The following is a 12990-nucleotide window of genomic DNA, read 5'->3' as shown; positions in this document are numbered from 1 at the left end:
ATTTAGTGAATAGTCGGGCGATTCAATTGAAGAGATCGATTATTATACTAACTTTCCTAGTGAGAGCAAACCCAGACTCCAAACTGAGACGACTATCTGGCGGCCTTGCATTTAGCCTGAAAGCAACCGCCTTTTTGTTCATTGCTGGACAAAAAAGCATCCATTTCACAGAACCGGTACAGAGGTAAAAGGTTACAAGAAACCAACTCTGTCAATCCTACCAATCTGAAAGATACATCATTGAAGGCACGGATCCAGGCCAGTCAATCAGTCTGCATACACTCCTCATAGACCTGTGTCTGGTGTGCAGCTCAAAGCGTTGGTTCTGTGGTGAGAAGTCTACAGGCCAAACCAGGGTTTGGCCTGTAGACTATAGACTTCTCACCACATCATTTTCTAACCAAAGAACCAGCGCTGGTCCGAGCGAGAGTCTAGGAGCTGAACCCAAGTTCCGCTCATAGATGCTAGTACCTGGGAACCTGTGTGTTTAAGACCGTCAAACAGTCCACTCCGGAGGTAGACCTGGCCCATTGGCCCAATGTCAGAGCCTGTGGGTGCTGCAGACGATGGGGCCACACACCAACTGAACGCTTGTCAAAGTGTCCTTGACAGTCCGGCTTCAGGAACAGCGAGTGGAGCTGAGGTCGCTCGCTCGACATTGGATATTCCGGTCGAGCGGTAATACGGGAAAATGAAAGTGGAGGAGATTGAGAGACTAGGGAGCAGAAAAAAACGAAGAGTGATGTTAAAGGGGAGAGAGAGAGAGAGAGAGAGAGAGAGAGAGAGAGAGAGAGAGAGAGAGAGAGAGAGAGAGTGAGAGAGAGGGAGCAAGATAGAGTCCAGACCATCGGCATTCAGCTCATATAGGAGCGCAGACACAGAATAAAAATCAAAATCAAACAAACTGGATATTTTGGAAGCCAATCCATTGTTAATCAAGTACATTTGATTGGGTTCAAATCAATCCCATCATTCTTACATTTGCCCCATCGTTTTGGCTTTACATCAGGCTATTAAATCTAGGTAGAAGATTTGAACGACGCCAGCAGAATCGATCGAGGTTCCTGATCGATTGTGCTGGTGACGTCAGCTCTTCTACCTAGATGGAATAGCTACAGTCCAGGAACATTTTAAATCCTTATCTCATTGTAGGTGATGACCCCAGCACTAATAAATCCAATGCTTATTTCAAATGACCAAACTCTCATTGAGTCATGTGGTCAAAAAGACAGATGGCCATTAGGGTAAATTCAGAAGTCGTCAAGGAGAAGGTAGTGGGTGTTTTCTAAATGATGCCTGGCTGTGCACCCTGGGAATCGAACCTAGTACTTTTCAGCTTGGAGTGCAAATTCCCTTGGGACGGTGCTGTTCTGCTCCTTAGCACTCGCTCACAATCCAACTCAAGCCAAGGTCAGACAAAATGTCAAATCGTTAGCCTCGTAGCATGATTGCCCCATCATATTTTAAGGTTCATCTTATATTTTGTCTTCCTAACTCAAATAAATGTCTCAGGCAGAGAGTGATTATGGAATGTAAATAACCCTCTGATTGGCTTAGGATATAGCCAATGAGGCACACTGAATCAGCAGAGCTAGGTTAGATGTCACAATTTGGCACAAATATGCGCTTTTCATTGGTCAAAACAAGCGCACAATTCTGGGAAGATCTCATTGCCACAAAATCACACCAGCAACTACCTCCGGCGGTCAGAACGGACCGGAACTGATGTTAAAGGTTGTATCAGCGATGTCGGGTGACGTCTCTTCTGTTGGTGTTTGAAGCGAGATCCCAAACGAACAGAGCCAGCTCGCCCCTCCCTTCCGTGTTTCGTGCATCCAGTAAAAACTATCACGAACACAGGGCAAAACCCCACAACACCCACCCCCTGTCGGTGATTGGTTGGAATACTGTTTATTTTGGTTTTGAGTGGTTGATAGTCCCATTTGTCATTCGGTGCGATCCAGGAGCACACACTTCCTTCCGACAAACCGTTTTTTGACGGCATGCTTAGGGGGCGGGCAGCTAGCGGATCGTGAGGAAAGATCAGATGAATGTGATCATTTATGTTTCGACCTAACATCGCTGATACACCGTTTGGGCAAATTCGTTTTTTCAACCTAATAACATTCCCAGTGAAATCAATCAAGTCATCTTGTTCCGCCCCCCAGACCGCGGAGAGGAGCAGGGAACGTGGAGGAAGGTGAAGCCTGTGGGAAGCGAGCCCCACTGCCTCGTTGAGGTAGTCGGAAGATCATTAATTAATTGTATTAACCACCGCCCAACCCCCTCCCAAAATACAAACATGGCGTCCTCTCACCGTTGGACCAAGACACCGGATATTAAGGGTTGAGTTTACGATTCAGCGTGCGTACACTCCTCCGCCTGATCGGATTAGGGCCAAGCTGGTAGGCGCCATATGTGGAATCTCTGCGGGCGGTAAAAAAATAATTGCCATCAATTCGTATGCTAATGCAGTTCGGTTATTAGTTCCTAGGCAGTGGGAAGACGGATTTTAGGTCTCAGCTAAAAAAAACAAAAGTCATTGACGTCATTTGAATATTGCTCCTTGATATCAAGTCGTTTTCGTCCATCCGTGCGGCGGTGTGACTCCAATTGCCTCCATGGTACATGTGTGGGCGTTGGCTGACCCCCAACCCAGCTTTGCCTATACAGACAGAATCGGGCAGCACGCGACTCAGGAGGTAGAGCGGGTTGGCTGGTAACCGGCAGGTCGCTAGTTTGATCCCCGGCCCCTCCTAGAGTGTCGAGGTGTCCCTGAGCGAGGCGCCTCACCCTGAATGATACTCACGAGCTGGCTGTCGCCTTACATGGTTGACAGCGCCGTCAGTGTGCGAATGTGTGCATGAATGGGTGAATGCTAGGCAATATTGTAAAGCGCTTAGCGCGGCCACTGGTTAGAAAAGATCTGTTTAAATGCAGTCTGTTTACAATTTAACACAGTTATATTTCACAGTGTGGCTAGCATGGGACTTCCAGCATAGCGCTTCCATCAGGCCCAGCAAGGTTTGGTTGGAGAGTGACAGCGAGACCTGAGGTCCACAAAACAACAGGCATTTAGTGTGCTATCATCTTTTTTTATATTGCGGGGATAGGCGCTTGCGTCTTTCTATCTTTTGCACGAACGGGCACTCGTGTCTTTTGTTCTGCAAGTCTTTTTGTGAGGGGTTAGATCCAACTTCTTCCTGACTTCCATTATAGTCATTACCCCGACGTTTGTCTACAGAGGCAGCAGGAACCCGGAGTCCAAGAAGCGATCCAACTCCAACAGAGCCAGAGCAAACGTAAACACTACACTTATATTCAGAGTGGGTATTGTAGACGTTTGCTCGAACCGATACAGAACACTGAGCTGAATATCAATGTTAAATCTGTAGTCAGCTCAGTGTCTAGTATTGGTTCTCTCCATCATATGGTTACTGTAGAAAATATACTGTATGAGCTGATGTTTTATCAATGCAGTGGACACAGTATGTTTGTTTGAACATATTTAATATTTGTTTACAATACCAAAAGCAAAATGCTAAGCTATGATTGACTTTCGGCGGAAATAGTAGTTTGATAAAGTTAATTATCTTTGGAGGCTGTTCATTTCGGCTAATGCTAACCTCTACATAACAATGATGAAAACACCATTGGACGCTCAAAAATATTATTCCTTCAACAAAACGCTCAACTCATATCGAGTACGTACTCGCCCAATCATGACTAATAACTTTATGACCACAGTGGCGTTATCTCCATCTTGAAACTCAACTGAAACTCGGCAACCCTCAAGTGTTGCGCTGAAAGCCTTCTTGCACACAAGTGGAAATTGGCGGGAAGATTAAAGAAAGGGGGGGGGGGGGGGGGGGGGGGAGTGGCGGTTGTGGTGGGTTTCGGCCTCCTTTAACACAGAATCTCTATGGCTCAACCTTTACATCTTCTCTTAAAGGTTCCATATTATTCCACCAGGTGTGAGTGGGATTAGCAGTTACAAGCAGTTCGGAATATCAGCTTCTTCTGACATCACAAGTGGGCGTGTCCACCTAGATGTGTGCTGGATAGATCATTCCACCAGCCTACCCAGTGGACTGTAGCAAACGTTGCTCATCTATCCGTCATACATCTAGGTGGACACGCCCACCAATGATGTCAGAGGAGGCAGATTTTAAAAACGGCTATTCACACCTGGTGGTATAATATGTTACCTTTAAAAATTAAAAACAGAAATGATCCGAAACACATCAACTACAGCCCGGAAAGACACGCCTTCGGGGGCCGCTGATTTGTCGTCGGGGGGGGGGGGGGGGGGGGGGGGGGAATCGCCCAGAGACAACGACGAGCTAACACAACAGCCAGCGAGAGAGGAGAAAGAGGAGAGAGGGGGCGTTAAAGAAATAAATTACAAATCCATCTCCTTCCCGGCTCCGAGCGTGCGAGAATTATCACTCGATCAAAGGGTGGGAAATAAATAAACAAATGGAGGGGGAAACGATTGCTTTCTTCTCCGGCGCTGGCACGGGGCTAAAGGAGGAAGAACACGAACGAAAGAAAGAAAGGAAGGAAGAAAAAACGGGCATGGCAGGAATTTTGATCACACACGGGAATGGCAATTTCATCTCATGAGCAGCGACATCACCATTTCATCGTCGGTTATATCGGTATTTAATTGCCGGGAAACCGTTACTGTGAGAATAAAATGTCTCCCGGTGTCCGTAGACTGTGCGACTGACCCGTCGGCCTACGGTTATGTTACGAACCGAAGAAAATAGCAAACAACCAAGCATTTAAATTGGGTTTTTCCTCTTCGCACGCGCGCACGCACAAAACTCAAAACTTTAGAGACTGCTTCCATCAGACATGTATGTCGCAGTGTGTAACCGCAGAGGGAATACCAGCTAGTCCTCCATGGGAAGCATTGTGCTACGTGATCCCCAGAGGAGTGCAAAACAATGGCTACGGATGCACTGTTTGAGCTGTGATTGACAAGGACCCTTGAAGGAAATAATTCAATCACACCGGGGATGTGAACGAGCGCTCGTCAAGCACAACAATCTGAATATTGTAATCAAAAACCGTTTTGAAGCCCTTTTTCCTTAAAAATACTTGTTATGCATTGAGTTGAACCGTCACTCCGTGGGTATATGGGGGGAAAGTATCAAAGGCTGCATTATAAAAAGGCTACAGTTTAGAACGTGTATTCAATTACCCATTTCTGGGTGTTTCTTGCATCCTTGAGGCATTCACTCACTCACACACTCACACACACACACACACACACACACACACACACACACACACACACACACACACACACACACACACACACACACACACACACACACACACACACACACACACACACACACACACACAGCCCATTCATAGTGTACCTCTATATTTCTCAGACCTCCCCAATTCATTGTGTACCTCTCTTAAGTCCATACACACCTCCCATCTATTGTGTACATGTCTTTACTTCAAGTACACACGCACACACATACACACACACACACACCTTCTCCCATTCATTGTGTACCTATCTTTAATTCACGCACACACACACACAAACACACTGGCTTACCCTCGCTGCATTTTGATTTCCTCCTAGACTCATTAATTTAATCTAATAGCCATGATTGAGGCGCCCCTCAAACACCCCCTTCACCCCCATCACCTCCCCCCTCCCATCCCCTACCTTAACACCCCCCCCTCCCCCACCCCCCCCCCCCCCCCCTTCCACATTACAAAACCTCCAGGATTGCCGCAATCACTCCTCCAAAGAAGCCAATGCTCTGCCACTCGACAAACCGTATCACACCCCACCTTTATCCCCAACATGATAACCTCCACCCCCACCACCTCCTCCACCAACCCCACCTCTACTACCCCCACCACCTCCACCACCTCCGTCACCACCACCACCACCACCCCCTCCTCCACCTCCACATTAACAACGTATTCCTTTCAAAGTCTTTTGATCGTCCCGCTCCACCTCGACGGCCCGGCACAGACTAATAGGGGCTCTCCCCCCGCGACAGCTCCTTCAAATTAAAAGTATCCATCAGGCAGTATTAGGGGCACCAAGGTTAAATAAACGGTCTGCCTCACACACAGGGATGGGTGCCCGCTCGCTGTGAGGTTCTTCAAGTGAAGGGCCGCCAGGGGCCCCTTGTGGAAGAGGCCCCCCCGCGGCCCCCAAAACGTTATCATGATGTGTGTTTGTTTTTGTGCGGTGAACGCACAAGCTAGGCTAACAGAACCTGTTGAAATTCTACCTTTGTCGTTTTTTTTTCTTTACAAAGGCAGTAGTGTTGATATGAACAATTGGCTTCTTGCCTGTTTATATATACTTTCTGGGGTCTCCTTGTCTATATAGGGACCCCTGGTCTTACCTTGATTCTAAAGGGGTGATGTTATGCCACCGGGTGTGAGTGTGATTAGACGTTGCAAGCCATTTGGAAATCTGGCTTTTTCCTGTGTTATAGTTACACAAGTGGGAGCGTCCACCTAGGTGTACGCTGGATAGATCAGTCTACCAGCCTAGACTGACTTACAAATGTTTCTACAGATCTATCCAGCATACATCTGTGGACATGCCCACTTGTGATGTCGATAAAACACAGGAAAGGCCGATTTTCAAGCGACTAGGGGCATAACATCACCCCTTTAACTTTTAGATAGATAATTGAATCAGACACTGCGTCGTAGTTGAGTAAAATAAAGGCCACCGCCACTTTAAACAGTTATGGCATCTCTCGAAGCAACCAACAGTAACAAATAACATTAACAGAGTAAACACAGCCATGAGTGCAGTTACGGCAGAAATAGCCTCAATAACAACTGTTAAACAAGAGCGAGAGTGTGCACCAGTGGAGTTTCTTGGCGGAAATTGTTGCTTTTACCATTCTGAAAAGCGCATTGTTAATGTACGCACTTATTCTGTGTTGTACTTCCTGGCATTTAAAAAATGGAGCATAGCATTGATTAGTTTCTTAACCTAGCTGTATTGTTGTATACGGGGAATGGGTTAGGCTAGCGATTGTTAGTGCTTACGAATTGTTTTTATGAAGATCTTTGCTGTCCCGACAGCGATATACTGCTCGTGAGTAAGTCAAAGTGTTCATTAAGCTGATTGGCTGTCAAGTAAACTAGTCCCGCCCACTCCAGACTCATGCGTAACATGAGGTCACGCGACCGGGACTTTGGAGCGTCGCACAGAGATATGGATCACCATTGTTGCAGGAGAGTAGACTTCCATTGTTGTCTAAAAGTCACAGAGCCTTCCCATTGGTTGGCTCCCTTTCATTGTGCACCTGTCTTTATCACACACACACACACACACACACACACACACACACACACACACACACACACACACACACACACACACACACACACACACACACACGTTAATATGATGATGATTAATGTTGATCTTGGGATTTTTGGGTCCAGGTTTGTTTGATAACGATGGCTGCATAAGACTATACTATGTACGGGAAACATGTCTACCTTTTGCCAAAGGCACAAGGCAACAATTTGCCTTTGAGCAAGGCACGTTGTCACACTTTTTTTCATCCCAACGACGTCTGCGTTTGAAAGAGATAATTCCGCTGACCTTTTCAAAAGTTTCGATAACCTTTTGAAAAATGGGAAGAACACGGAAAGCGAGACGTGCATGACTGTGGAATGAACCGGAGAATTCCGAAAAATGTCCCATCAACCGACATTGGCTTCGGAGCTGTTTGACTTAAATAGACTTAATTAACACCGAGGGGGTAAACACCGATTCCCAAAGTGTAAACTCGCCCTCCTCTGACTGAAAAGCAGTCCTTCTCCTCGGGCGAAGTTGGGTATGTGTTATAAACATAAGCACACAACGAAATCAACACATTGCAACACACTGGATAAGATCAGTTGACTCAGTTGACTTACCTAGCGTAAACCGAGTACGAACCTGTACTAACCTTAAATAACTTATTGTAAGTCGCTTTGGATGGAAGAGTCTGTTATATGCCCTCAATGTTAAGAAAATGCAATCTTACCCAAATCCAAAGTAGAAACATACACACCGCAGACACATTCACACAAAATGAACGTGAACTGTTACAACAATTTTAACAACTGAAGTCCAAACAACTTTCCCTGGCCCAAACCAACTTTATTCCTGTTGTTGGAAAGGTCAACTCTGTAGTATTGACGAATCGATGAGACACTCACTGTGGTACCGTTACATTCCCCCTGTCTTCTCTCCTCTGTGTTATTTGAACCACATCTCTCTGTGCTGAGTGTGTGCGTGTCTTTAGGGGCAAACCAAAGCTCTCGCGACAGAGACAACTTGTCTCAATGTGGCCCAAGCCGGTTAAATAAAGGTTAGACCAAATGCTTCTGTGTGTGTATATGTGTGTGTGTATGCGTGTGTGCGTGTGTGTGTGTGTGTGTGTGTGTGAGCGTGTGTGTGTGTTGACTGTGTGGACATGTATGCATGTGGATATGAGTGGATAATACGTGTGTGTGGATTTGTGTGTGTGGATATGAGTGGATATGTGTTTTTGTGGATTTGTGTGTGTGGATATGTGTGTGTATATATGTGTGTGTGTGTGTATAGATATGTATGTGTGTGTGTATAGATATTTGTGTGTGTGTGTGTGTGTATATATGTATGCATATGTGCGTGTGTGTCTGCGCGTGTGTGTGTCCGCGTGTGTGTGGGTTGCTTCCAAATGACCCGTTTTGTACCCATCTCCCCCCTTCACAATCCCCCCTTGGTCAGACCTAGCCCACCAAGGGGGGAGGGACAAGAGGGGGGGGAGGGGGGAGTCAGGGGGATGTTGGGTAGGCGGGCGGCGTGGAAAAAAAAAAGGGCGAACATCGGATGACATAATCTGTTTCGGAATCAATTTCTGCGTGGGAGGCCGGGAGCTGGACTCGACTGGATACGGTTGCCACGGGGACTCCCGCCTTTAAGTGGCGTCCGCCACTTACTTATCGAGCCATGTTGCCAACATCGCCGCGGCGATGCCGGTGGTCTCAGACCGCCGCACGATGTCAATGAATAAAGACGATATTGACCACACACACACACATCCATAATCACACACATTCATAATCTCACACCCACATAAGAGAGAGAGAGAGAGAGAGAGAGAGAGAGAGAGAGAGAGAGAGAGAGAGAGAGAGAGAGAGAGAGAGAGAGAGAGAGAGAGAGAGAGAGAGAAAAATGGGTGAGAGCCGAGCGACCTTTCCGAAGAGGACAGCGCTCCCGGACTGTAAGTCAAATCTAGACGTGGAAGGGTCTGGGTTCGATGCCCTGGCGTCCACATTGCCTTGGTTGGGGATAAGGGGATCAGAGGTTCCGATCCCCCTATCCCCAACCAAGCCAGTGTGGACGCCAGGGCATCGAACCCAGAACCTGAGCTTAGGGCTGCGATGCAGAACGACAGCTTGCCCGTCAGCCAGAGCCCAGGGCGGCCGTCACTCGCGGTTACCACAGGATTCTCGGAGAGTCCGGGACTTTGTTTTTTTTTTTTCGGTTTGGAGAAAAAAGACCATCTTTCAGAGACGCGTCGGACAGCCACGCTGAGGTCGAATCCCTCATCACAGCCCCAATGGGCTTCGCCCCAGCGTGGGACAGACTAACTACGGGCGGGGGGGATCCAGACGGGTGCGATGGGAGACCGCCGTGGTGTGGGATACATGTCCTCCGGTTGGATAGGATGCCACTGGATGGCAGAGGAAAGTGTAGGAAAACGCTAAGCATGCAGAGGGGATGGAGAGGCTGTGTGAGTGTGTGTGTGTGTTCGTGTGTGCTGGAGTGAGTGGGCGAGTGAGTGAGAGAGAGAGTCAAAGAGAGAGAGAGGGGGCTTAAGGGGTGGGGGGGGGGGGGGGGGAAGAGAGAGAGAGAGAGAGAGAGAGAGAGAGAGAGAGAGAGAGAGAGAGAGAGAGAGAGAGAGAGAGAGAGAGAGAGAGAGAGAGAGAGAGAGAGAGAGAGAGAGAGAGAGAGAGAGAGAGAGAGAGAGAGCTGGCCAAGCTAATCACTCGGCAAAAATGCTGAAATAAATAACCCTGTTCTATATGCTACAGCCCCCCCCCCCACCCCTTCTGACGCACGCAGAGATGCGCACGGAGCACGGCAGGGCGCGCGCCCTGATTGAGTGAACGCGCGTGAGCTCCGCCGCCAACCACGAGCGGCAACACACCAACACAGGCACACCGGGGCACGAGCCGGGCAAACGCCGGCACGTCCAATCGCGCCCGTGAGAAAAACAGCTGGCGAACTGAAAGGCCAAATTCAAAATACACACACGGGCCGTTTAAAACAGGAACGGAAGGACACGAGCGTTTATTCGTTCGTTTGTACGTGCGAATGAACTTGTCGTGCTCCCAATTCTTACAGATTCTTTAACGTGGCTTACACCCCCCCCATACTGCAGTGTTAACCGACTAGTTGGTCGCAAGCCTGCAGCCCTATAATAAACCCCTATAATAAAACCCCGAATTCGCAATTCAAGCACGAACTATTCCCAATCAAAGCATCGGGGGGCAAGAGAAATGTGTTGCATGGAAGAAAATGCGCATAGTTGTGCTCGAGGAGAAGGGGGGGGGGGGGGGGGGGGGGATGCGATCGACGCGTGTGTCCTCGCACGCCGATCGCTTCATCGTCCTCGTAACGAACCCGTTCATCATTACGAGTCCCATCATTACATCGGCGGCTATCCCTTCATTCATTCGTTCGTTCATTCGTTCGTTCATTAGAGCGACGAGCAGCAACGAGAATCAACCCAAGTAACTTTGCGCAGCACAAAATAAGAAGAAACACACACACACACACACACACACACACAACACAGAACACACACATACGGAAAAACATTAAACTTACCCCCACAAGGTGTTTCACAAGTATGTAAGAGCTGTGGGGGGTGGGGGGGGTCTACTCAGACCCAGACCATCGCGGTCAGACCATCACCAAGAACCCAGATTTCGCTCCACAAAAAACCCAAGACGACACCAAGACGACTCGTTTCAAAATAAATCAGATCCCGGGTGGCGGCGGCGCATAAGTCCGGCGAATCTCCAAAGGAAAAAAAACACAGTCTAATCCAGATCACATCTCGCCTGGGGGGGGTCACAGCATCCTTCCGCGGTGCACCTCCAAACGATATCCAAAACCCGAGTGCACGAAATAGAGCAAATCTAGCGCAACACATACGAAAAAAAAAAAGCAACACAAATCCTCACATTGATCGGAAAAACTGTCGAGGCCCGCACTGACTTGAGGAGGAGAAGGAAGGTGAGGAGGAGAGGAGATCTCCACACGAACACGGAGGGGGGCTCAGATCCACGCCAGGGCGCCACGGAGACAGGTGAGCGGCATTTTACGCGGAGCTCCAATGTCGCTCCCGCGAAAAGTCTCCGTCGTGTCCCTCACGATCCGCGCGTGTGTGTGCGTGTCTGCATATGTGTGTGTGTGTGGGGGGGAAAACGCAGTCCAACAGACAGGGAGAGCGGGGTCGCCCTCGAGCGGTGGGCTGCACTCCTCCTCACAGCCCCCCCAGATCGAGGAGGCAAAAACAAGAGCGAGGTCTCGAATCTCGGCCACCAAACAGGGGAGGGGGGAGAGAGAGAGTGAGAGAGAGGGAAAAAAGGAACCAAAACAAAAAAAAACACGCGCGAAAATCCTAGCGCGCTACGTCGTGGTGGACTCGCTCCCGTGGCGTCGCATGCACTGAGAGAGAGGTGCGTGTGCGCCTTTCCTCCCGCGTTCCATCAGAGCCGCTCTGAGCCTCTCTCTGCACCGCGGACTGAGCGTAGCGACGCACACACACACACACACTGAGACCGAGCGTTGTGGAGACGGGGAGAGGAGATGTGCATCGCAGTGCAGCGAAACTTTAGTGGTGGTGTAGGCGGTGCTGCCGCCCCACGGCAACATGCACGCAATTATCTACGCTACTGTGTGTGTGTGTGTGTGTGTGTGTGTGTGTGTGTGTGTGTGTGTGTGTGTGTGTGTGTGTGTGTGTGCGCTCGGGGCTGCATGTTACGTGAATCCTTTTCAAGAAGAACGCTGTGGACAGAATAGAAAATATGAAAATATGTTATTGTGAACCACTTTTCCAGATGCGTTCCGTTTTAATTTGTTCGTGCTTACGAATAGGCTGCATGCACACACCGTACCCCATTCATTATTTAGGCAACCACACACACACACACACACACACCCACACAGATAATAGGCTACATATCTTGTAAATAACAACACAATTGACCGGGACTGACCTATAACCCGAACGACAAAGGCCAGGGATGTGGATATTCACCCTCATTTGAAATAACACCCATTGCTTGCTCGTTTAATTATATTACATATAATAACTTATAAAACTATGAATGACCACTGAACTCTGAGACTCTGGCTTTCAATCGGATGGTAAAGTAGAAGTGGAATGCAGAAAGAAGCCGTGGGTTTAGTACACAGAGAGAGAGAGAGAGAGAGAGAGAGAGAGAGAGAGAGAGAGAGAGAGAGAGAGAGAGAGAGAGAGAGAGAGAGAGGGACAGAGAGAGAGAGAGAGAGAGAGAGAGAGAGAGAGAGAGAGAGAGAGAGAGAGAGAGAGAGAGAGAGAGAGAGAGAGAGAGACAGAGAGAGGGAGGGACAGAGAGAGAGAGAGAGAGAGAGAGAGAGAGGGACACAGAGAGAGAGAGACAGAGACAGAGACAGAGACAGAGAGACAGAGACAGACAGACAGACAGACAGACAGAGAGAGAGAAGAGCGAGCGAGAGAGAAAGAAAGACAGACAGAGAGACGTTAATATTTAAAACGTGGGTTTAGTACAGATCTGAAGGGTTCCCTCGTCCGTCTGACCTGGCTGTACCAACAACAACAGAACAGGAGGGGCGGGGGGGGGGGGGGGGGGGGGGGGTTGCACACCTCAATGGAGGCCCCCCCCCCACACCTGTCAAGTGATTGGCCCCTGGCGCCGCCACTG

The 12990-nt window shown here is 48.7% G+C and overlaps 1 protein-coding gene across 1 annotated transcript in view; it reads right to left on the bottom strand.

Annotated features, from left to right (window-relative positions):
• LOC115542622 (interleukin-1 receptor accessory protein-like 1-B) overlaps nucleotides 1-11847 on the bottom strand; it is a 204087-nt gene extending 192240 nt beyond the window's left edge. The window contains exon 1 of the mRNA XM_030354949.1: nucleotides 10886-11847. The gene's annotated coding sequence lies outside the window, so the exon portion shown is untranslated. The remainder of the gene's footprint in view (nucleotides 1-10885) is intronic.
• Nucleotides 11848-12990: the final 1143 nt, after the last annotated feature.

This window comes from Gadus morhua, chromosome 4 (genome assembly GCF_902167405.1).
Source record: "Gadus morhua chromosome 4, gadMor3.0, whole genome shotgun sequence".
NCBI classification, from domain to species: domain Eukaryota; kingdom Metazoa; phylum Chordata; class Actinopteri; order Gadiformes; family Gadidae; genus Gadus; species Gadus morhua.
This window is presented reverse-complemented; position numbering and strand designations above follow the sequence as displayed.